This window comes from Acanthaster planci, linkage group LG02 (assembly GCF_054643075.1).
Source record: "Acanthaster planci isolate LZ-2023a linkage group LG02, COTS_SCS, whole genome shotgun sequence".
NCBI lineage: Eukaryota > Metazoa > Echinodermata > Asteroidea > Valvatida > Acanthasteridae > Acanthaster > Acanthaster planci.
The window spans coordinates 20,698,220-20,708,235 of record NC_141778.1 but is presented as its reverse complement, the minus strand read 5'-3'; the positions used below and the strand labels follow the sequence as shown (position 1 = coordinate 20,708,235).

General features: G+C 41.0%; 2 long non-coding RNA genes across 3 annotated transcripts in view; both read left to right on the top strand.

The window, feature by feature from the left end:
• LOC147799997 (uncharacterized) overlaps nucleotides 1-10,016 on the top strand; it is a 76,963-nt gene that overhangs the window by 26,554 nt on the left and 40,393 nt on the right. The gene's annotated exons all lie outside the window — the stretch shown is intronic.
• LOC110990719 (uncharacterized) overlaps nucleotides 5,702-10,016 on the top strand; it is a 44,613-nt gene continuing 40,298 nt past the window's right edge. The window contains exons 1-2 of one of the 2 annotated variants that reach the window (XR_015424519.1): nucleotides 6,515-6,608; nucleotides 9,593-9,709. This is a non-coding gene — a long non-coding RNA (uncharacterized LOC110990719). Of the gene's footprint in view, nucleotides 5,814-6,514; nucleotides 6,609-9,592; nucleotides 9,710-10,016 lie in introns of those variants that run through there. The other variant, XR_015424525.1, reaches the window with a different exon arrangement.

Below are 10,016 nucleotides of genomic sequence, written 5' to 3'. Positions count from 1 at the left end.
TGAGTGTTTCATGGGGTGGTTTCAGAAAGGCATTATTCTTCCAAAAATTATCGAACGTGATCAATGTAAAATCCCCATAGGCAGACCGCACAAGGGTTACGGAAGCTGGCTACGTGACCTTTTACCCCTCCTTGCTTATGTGGTTTTTTTTTTTCCATTAACTTTTTATATGGGGGATTGTGGTGACTCCGGTCTTATAATCCCGTTATTATTGATTTTTGAGCATGTATTTTCTTCTTAATGGTTTTGATTTCCTACATGGATGTCCTCTGCCAAGGCCTGGGCAAGCCAGGCACGAATTGATGTAAACAAAATAATAAATATATAAACAAATACCGAATGGCACTTGGCTAGGGACCGGCTGGAGTTTCCTGCCCAGGGGAGGTCCCGTAGTAGTTAAAGCTGACAAAACCAGGTTGTTCAGCATGAACAGAGGTAGGATTACATGGGAGGTGATTGCAGTTGGCCGTTTTTTGTTTTGTATTTTTGTTTGTTTTTTTCCAACTAATTAGCAAAAACGGCGTACACAGGAGACGTCAGTGTAAGGGTTTTCAAAGTCTATTGGAGATCAATGGTCTATGCCCCACAGAGAAAACGTTCATTACAAGCGTACATGTGCACTTTACGTTCAAGCAGACAACGGTTTTTCATGCGAGCAGGCGACGTTATAGCGCGGACTTTTTCAACCACTGATGAACTTCGTAAAATACCACCAAGTGTACCAGTAAAAAGAAATTTCGGGAGGATCTAAACACAACACTACGAAACACACATTTTTCCTCCATTCAGAAGATTTTTAAGCAACAGTAAATATCAGAACAGTATTTTAAAAAGTGGATCTTACGGACCCTATCTAACAACGAAACAAATCGAAATTGCAATATTAGCACTAATTTTATCAAATAATTTTAAATAGAGAATAACTTTCTCAGACAAAAATCTACCACCAAAGATTCACCCTTAATGCATTGATTTCATGAATTCATTTTGAATCCATCGAAAAAAAATAATCAGAAATTTGGTCAATTTGAATCAAAATCGCATCGATCCAACGGTGCACAATCTGAATTAGCTTTTCCGGTGGTAGATTCCAGTAGGATAGTTTTGTTAACTGAAAAGAAAGGGATTGGGGATGTCACGAAATACGCCAACGCCCTCAAGCAGCAGGTTGAGAGAAAAAAAAAACCTTTTCGATCAGTGTGTTTGGGAAAGTTTCTAGAAAAAGTGATTTATACGATGGCCATTACGCGTGTTTGATGATATCAGACCAAGCTACGATGTTTACACTACCAAAAATAATCGTAAGACATATGTAATCTTGACTTGCTCATTGACATAGAAAATTGTATATCGCCAGGACCCCTAAATCTACGCAGTCCTATTTCTACGCCCTCACGTTTCAGTGAACGTTTTGCGGACGCGCGCACTATTGAACAGCCAACAGTCACTTGATTGTATTTTTTGTCCGTGTTCAAAATTTAGCAAAGGACCCCAGAATGTTGGAGATTAATCCTGTTATCTTACTTTGTGTGTAAAAAGAAATAAACGACCCCTTTTTCTGCGAACTTTCCTAGACACAAATACTAAAGTTTATGTTGTCAGTCCTCCGAAAATGCAGAACTCTTCGTATCATCTAACAGTTCGCCCTCTATTGTCTATTATGTACTTTAAACGTGTCATGTGATGTCGTGTCAATTTACAGACTCAGTGAAGTGCTTCAAGGGTGCAAATGAGACCCTTTGCTTGTAATTTATTTGAAGTTTCAGAATGTTAATGTTTTGTTTATGTTGTCAAGTGAGGAAAATGAATAAAATTACTGGTGGGTCAATTTTTAGTGTTTGTTTCTCAATTTTCTTCCCAGAAGAGAGCAGGATTACTTGGGTTGCCCGTGTTCACGAATAAATGTAATCGCTGGTAGGATAAAACATAAACCAAAGGGTGTGGGAGGGATGTGGATGGGGATTGGGGTGTTCACTAACTTGTGCACTATCATTTGAGCTTCTTGAAAGATGATCAACATTCCTATTAGTCTCCATTAAGAAAATAGTGTGAAAATGGGCTGCTACGTTATTCTGTACAATTTGGCGCCCAAAATTTCCTTCAAATTCAAACTTATTTGACAAAAATTTGTATCTGGTGGATTCCCATTTTTCAATCGTAATCGATTTATATGAATCTAGATTAGACATTGATCAAATTTGGCAACACTCAATTTTTCAGGTGAAAAATAAACTAATTTTTGGCTTATTTAAAACCACACTTTTCATTACTTTTTTGTGGCAGGGCACAAAATCCATGCTACTGAAAAAAAATATTAATGTAATTTGGATTTGTCACGAAAAATTCATTATTTATGCTCCGTTTCCTGGAAATCCATTTACAAACACAGCGCCTCATTTGCAACCAGAGCGCCCATATCAGACATAGCTCGTCGTGATGCTACTAAGTGCAAGTCTTGCGCAAGCGCACATTGGTAATGAGCGCCTTTAACATAAGTGCTCAAAAGAATACAGGTCCTAACTCATTATCATTTTTTTCTTTGCATTACCGTGAAGAATTAATGATCAGGGACAAATTCCACAAAGTATCATAAGCTCGCAGTTGTTTCCATATTGGTCATAACAAACGCCAACGGCGCAAGATATGAAGACACAGATAGCTGCGGAGGGGACGCTGTGTGATGTTATACTACCAAAAATGAATGAACTCGGAAAACCTTTGTATAAAATGACCCTTTTAGGTGGTAATGGCGCCTCCTGAAGCCAAACTAATACACCAGTTTGATGCATTTTTTTACGGTCATCTATTCAGTTTGTTGACGATTTGGGCATCGTGATTATGTAAGTAACGAGTAGATGAAGCGAGAGATACACCATGCACCGGTCATGCGAGCACGCGTGTTCTTATAAAATAATAGGCCTGTTTTGATGACTCAACGCAGACTGTCGGAATCAACTTCAACTTCGCCGAATGTCGCCGTCCCTGTTAAATGTTTCCCTTTGAACGGTTTGGACATTCGCTTTGAAGTCCATTTTTAGAAAAAAGTTGGATATGTATATGAAAGTGATAACCACATGGATCAGTTCCAGACGTGTGTAGAATAACACTTATTCCCTGTGGAATGAATCAAAGATTGCAGTTTGATACTGAAGTCACGCAGTCTTTAGTTAATCTTCAAAACTCTTCAGGACTGGCCAATGAAACTTTGTAAGAACTTGAAGCTAAATTTAGCCAAAGGTTGCACGACAAGCCTGACAATCGCATTAAAATTCTCTATGAATAGTGTCCATCTCCCTTGAAATGTTACTAACAGTCCAATGCAAAAGGTCCACTCCATCAAAGCATGCTGGCCAGGTATACCTAGTCTAATATATTACAAAGTGGGACAAACAACTATAGCGCCTACCCTTCCGTTCCTTTAGGGATGGTCTTAAACAGCCCACACATATGAGACTTATTAGAACGTACCTGAATGATTTCCAGAAAAGTGACATTCATTCATAGTATCTGTCCATGGCAATAAAAGTATACAACACGGGACTTCGTTGTGCAACAATTTCTGACTTATCACAAACACTAACCTGATTAGACATCATGCATCAGATGCAAATTCCTGAGCTTGACGCGCGTGTGTTTAGCAGATCACGACATCCTATTGGTCAAAAGAGGCATGTAATGGCGCGCATAACACCCGTCTGCATGGTACGAACGTTGTATCACCGCAGTAATGGCTGAATCAGCCGCTTTTTTAATACTGGACTTTGGCTCCGTCGCAGGCATCAGCTGTTGGTGACTTATCTGAGACGGAGACGAAGTTGAGCATTGGAAATCTACAGCCTGCGCTATATACTTATGCCTTCAAGTTTTGACGTTTGACCCTGACTCAGCAGACATGACTCGACTGTTTTGTGCACTTTGCTATACTGCCTTGATTGGTTGATTTTTCTGACGTGTAGGGCCAACTTCAGACAAAACCATTTTGGACCGTATTCGCGGCGTCCCCAATTTCAGTCGTATTCCCCAACGTAGCGTCTTTATTTGAAAACATTAAATTCAAAGAACCCAACTTTATTCTACGATTTCATTCCAACCCCCAAAATCACGTGGTTCCATCACATCAAGGATTTCAAAGTTATACTGTACGCTAAGGAATACGACTGAAATTGGCGACGCCGCAAATACGGTCTACTGCACGCAGCCAAAGCGGGAGTACACGAAACCCACGTGCCACTTGCATTGTTTATACCCAGAGCTTCGTAGGCGGCCTATGGGCCAACTTCCCGCATGGTTCCCTGTACAATACGGGATAATAAATAGTTTGGAGCGAGCCTGCGCGTTGATGCCGCCGGCCCTTCGCAGCACTAGGCCTAAACTTTGTTACAAATGCGCTCATAGGCCTGTACAGAATTATGGAAAACTTCTACTACGGAGGACTTCGGTCGATATTGGAAGTTAAACTCCGAGAGCCCTTCAAAATACCGAAGAACGCTATTCCCTGTCGAGAGAAGTCAGCAAAAACATCTTTCGCAAAGAAGAAGCTTGGCTTGCAGTCCTTCGTGCTGAACACCAAAACATGTACGCCGAGCAGATGCACTGTGAACGGGGGAGCGACATTTTAAAAAGATGTTAGTGTTGATTGAAAATGCCACACTCACCAACACTGAAAACGACGGTAACTTTAGAAAAAAAGGGCTTTTGTGTCTGTACAAAGAAAACTTGACATTGTAAAAACAAATTCAGCATATTCAGAACTTTATATCACTGGTCTTTTTAACCCAAACTAATTAGAAGGATCTTGGTGGGGTGAAACGGTCTCATAGTTCTCTACAAATTGCTATATTGAAAGAAAACCTGTAAAACTGCTGGCATAGAAAAAATGTTAATTACAAAATCCCTGAGTGTTTTCTGTAATTGTATTTTAGAAACAAGTTTTGGTCGTAAATTATTTTGTCATATTTATAGGTTTGCCCCACACAGGTCATTCAGCATTGGGATACAAGCTCTCAACATTTTAAAATGCCAAAATAAAAGCAAAAGCCACAGGTAAGTTTACAATTTCTTGTGCACACTCTTTGCCATAAGTGCTTAAGTTTAGCAGCGATTGCTTGGCACACCATGATGTTTTACATTTTATCCAGATAGGTTCTGAGATATAAAAGTTACAAAATACTGGATGCATGTCCCCACCAATTTTATCCCCCTGAATCAAGATAATCCATACAACATATAGCATCCTCTTCCCCTAACATTTTCCAAAGACCTGTTATTAAACAAGACCTCTTGAAGATCTCTTGTTATCCTTAGATGGTAACAGTCAAAACAATTCAGCAGAGATGTTATTGAAATTCCCAGTTAGGCTAGAAGTCAGTCCTATAGCAGTATAATCACACAAATTTATCCATTGCTTTGTGTATTTGAAAACCCTTCTGAGTGTAAATCAACACTACAAGTCTCAAAGAATGTATTATTTTTACTTGTGGCAAGGACACAAAAGATGACAAATAAACGGTACCAACCTAAATACTTTGTTCTGAGACTTCCCTACAGTAAACAGACACTCCTTGGCAGAATAAATCAAGAGTTACAAGTGATGAAATTTGACCAGTTGACTTATAATTGTAGAAGAACTGAATGGATACCATCTTGCCAGTGAAACCTTCAACAATTCTCATCATTGTTGTGATTCCATGACAGTACATACACACACACCTTGCCCTTCAGGTCATTGCCATCTTGCAAGTTGAGAAATCATGCCACTGCAGTAAACTAACATACTTCAGCTGGACAAAGCAGTGGAACTCATTCTATCACAGGTAAGCCAGCAAACCATGATATTCAAGTATAAATGTAACCAAACTGCTTCCAACTTCAGCCAGTCAATAAGAAAACCACTATTTCCTGGCCTATGTAAAAATGCATCACTAAATAGAAAAGCTTTGGAGCTAAAAGTTGTTTGGGATAATAGCCATTGCCATTACTCTATGCAGTACAGATTTCAGTGAAATCTTTTCACTTTCTAATTGGGTTTCACATGAAACATTGCAACGGTGAACCATGAAAAATTAAATGACAAAGGATATGAGTAACTCTCCTTTTTTCCGTTGAGGTGGTGTACCGTTGCGGTTGTTATCACGTGCGCGAGTGCTGCATTTTTAAAGAGCGGGATGTACGCGCTCCCTATCCCAGTCGTAAGTGACTTCGTCACAAAGGCGGACGCGCCACGACTTGCAGGCTCCCATTGGACGATCGCAGCAGTTGTGCGTTAACTTCGGGTTCCATGGCTCCATGCAAATGGCGATCAATGCATGTAACCCCTTGATTTCCATTATATCCGCTTCGGGCATGAATAAAAGAGGGCGGGTTTTGAAATGAAATCGACAGTCCTTTAGTACTCACGCACCGTATAGGTTCGCAAGTTTATGCGCGTTGACGCGGAGCACGCTGAGTACGCGCAACGATTTTTAATTTCACGTGCACGCCGAACGCGTGTTAGAACCCAGTTGGAAAACTTATTGCCACCTGTCTTTCTTTCGCCGGTGAGGGTGCACTTCGGCTCAGGGCGGATCACGTTTCAATCACTCAGTATTTACACAGCAACATTCTGTGCAGTAAGTTGAATGACTTTGTTATCTCCTTATTTAATACGAACAGCGCACAGCAGTATCTCTGAGATGGCCAAGTGGTTAAGCTCGTGGTTATCAGATCGTTAGACGGTGGGTTCGAATCCCAGAATTGACTTTTTATTTTCCCGACGCTTGCCGTCAGTAGCTACAAGAGACTCCAATTTACCCCCGTCAAATACCAGCAGTACCTTAGCCTAGCGGGTAAGCTCTGCGGCTGGCACTGTCCGCGAAGTCCAGGTGAGCGCCTCAGTACAGGTTCGAGACTTATGGCCGACTCGGCGGCCAGGGCTTAGGGGCTTGTCTCGTTTCCTCCCTTGCATGGCCGCTCGAACCCTTTTTGGGGTTAAATGGATGGGCAGGGAGGAAGTGCGTTGGGCCGGGAACCCCGAGATCCCAGAAGAGTCCTATGTGGAAGCCGGTAACTGCGATTCGTAGCGAATTTCAGGAGTCCGTGCGCCTGAATGCTTGGTCAACACCGCATAACTTTTGTATTTTTCCCTTACCACATTTTTTTTTCATGTCCCTGTCCCTTGCCACAAGGCAATTTTCTAGGTTTGACTGCAGTGAGCTGCAGGATGATTTATTTTCATTCATTTCCGAAATTTTCGACAGTGAAACCGATCCCAACCGTCTTGGGTCCATTTCTTGTCAGTGATCTCAGTATAGAAGCTGTCAGGCGTATAATGTTTATTATCGGAGATTCAATAGTAAGAGATCCAGGGGTGGCACAGTTGGGTGGCACTTGCCTTCCTATTTTATTGATGGAAATACATTTCCATTTGTTATAACAACAAATTTCGTTGGGTTTTAACTGCAGAGTAATTTGATATTTTCAAAGAAAAATTCTCACAAAAGATACGTCCCATATCTCCGTGGGTTACCCCAAAAGTTGCCACAAATGCGTTGCAACTGCCGCTCCTTTTCTTGAATGTGAATGTTAGTTTGATCGATCACTTACTCTAGTCAGACAGTTCTGCCCGAAAAATACAAGCAGGAAAATAATGAAATGAAAACGAAAGAAAGGAACAATCCCTAGTTGCTGGAATTTCAACAACAGAAAACGACATCGAGAATGCAATGGATGTCAAATCAATATTAGCTTTGGGTTTTACCCCATTGTCGCCTGAAAAGGCGGATAGGCCATCCTGTTCCTCCCCCCACACACACGGTAACCCACGTTAGACTTAATTTTGATCAGGCTGACTGAAACTTAATGTTGTCATTTTAATTAATCCGTGCCTTATTGGCCATAAGTTTAATATCGGAATTCGGAGTTACAAAAATGGCATAGTTAAGTAGCTCCCTTACCTAATACTTCCAAAATGTAGCTGTTTTTTTTTTCAAACAGGTATGTTTGGGTAGTTCAGTAATGCCTCCTGGCGGGTGAGGGCATAAAACCAGACCCCTCCCCCCAAAAAAGTGAATTCGGCAAACACGAATGACATACAGGAAAATGTCAAAGTGATCACAATCTCACAAAACATGCATTTTTTACTATTAGTTCCTGAATGTCACACACACAAGACTGGACACCTATGTAATATGTACCACAAAACTTGAGGGCGCTATTTCAAATTAATGTGGGAGAAGCACAGTCGTAATAGGACGCATTTCACCAAATGGTTGGAATTCTGCGCGCAAGCTCATAAGTAATTTGGGATCACTCGGGTTTTTACAATAAGACATGCCACAATCAGGAGGGATCATAGAAATATATCTATAAATCCCGAACTTTGGACTGGTAGTTTCCAGGTCCGGATACTTCTTGTGCAAAAAGCCCCAAAAGTGCGGGCCCATTGCGGGAATGGGGGAGAGGGGGATCTTTGCAACGCGCTTTCCACAAGGTGTTCCAAATATTTTGTCCAGGATTGTAGGTTAAGCTATACGTCAAATTTTATGCGGCGAATTTTTGAAAACTTTGACTATGGTTTTACTAGATTTAAGCGAGCTCAGCAAAGTGAGTAGCAATGAAGGGAAAAAAATAATCGAGTGAATTTTTGAAATTGTGAGATCCCAGCTTGCTCCTCCTTACTTTTCTCTTCCTCTTTTTATCTGGACAACAATTCTCTAAGTATGAACTTGGAAATTGATATGAACATGAGCCACGATCCTGTTGTGTGCCCATGAGGTTGACGTCATGAGGACGTCATTGGGTGACAAATAACAGGCAATCAAGAATTAGTATCTCAGTCCTTGTAAAACAATACTAATATCGATCATCATCAAGTGGAAACTGCAACTGCTGTATTATTTGAAAGTGGTAAAATATATCATGAGGCGACTTTCTCTTTAAAAATCTGGTCCATTCTGCAACCAATACGTGGACGTATCTCATTTCATCCGTGGACTTAGATATGCGCGCATTACAGTAGGGCGTGTGTGCATCGGACCCGGAGCTAGTGCACAATACCACGAGTACACTGGTCCGACATGGAGGCGAAATATTTGTTTTGCAAATTGCTGGGGAATCTCGACTTGAAAATATTTGATAATATCGGCTCTAAAGGAAACTGGGGGAAAAAATACGTATATACATGGCCAGCTGCGATGTCACCCAACTGTGTCCCAGCTTACATGTCATTGAGGTAGATGTGTAGCATTAAGGGGCACATGTACTATTATCAATAGTAAGTATTAACCCTAACAGTCCCAAATCCTCCGATTTCAATATGATTTTACATACACCCAGGGGGTTAGGGTTAAAGAATGAAGTATTCCCTCTGTCGCATTGAACCTACAGATTCGCTTTAACAGGCTGCAGACTGAAAATTGGGCACTCGATGTTGCACTTTGGTGTTCACACAAAAGATTATGTTTGTGGACTTTACCAGATGTCAAGAGGCGACTAAACAGCAAATGTATTCAGCTCAAATGTTGATAAAGTAATAACGTTATTACTTGATACCGCTATACGTAAATAATCTATCTAAAATGTTGTTTATCTGTTTTTATCTGTCCCACAAATTGAGGAACGAGATTCATTCAAGTTTGAAAACCCACAACGGAAGGCCTATGTTTGTAAAAGACACAAACTGTTGTCGCCACGACTGTGCAGTTGCAGACTTCCTGGAATAACCCCTACCAAGGTCAGTTTGTTGAAGAAGTGTTGGAAATTTGAATTGACTCACTTCCAATGAGGGGCAGAATTCTGACAGCGAAGTTTAGTGCATACTGTGATCCGCCCTCCCAACGGGGGGGGGGGCAGAATGACAACGAAGTTCAGTGCATACTTTGGTCGGCCCCGAATGAGGGGTGCAAAGTCCTATCAACCAACATTTTCCCCCATGTAGGTCACACAAAAAAATTACCAATGTATTAAAATACATCAGCGAAATGAGCCCTCGTCCATGAGTTGTATCAAATCAAACAGTAAGAAAAACAAGAGATAGCCCT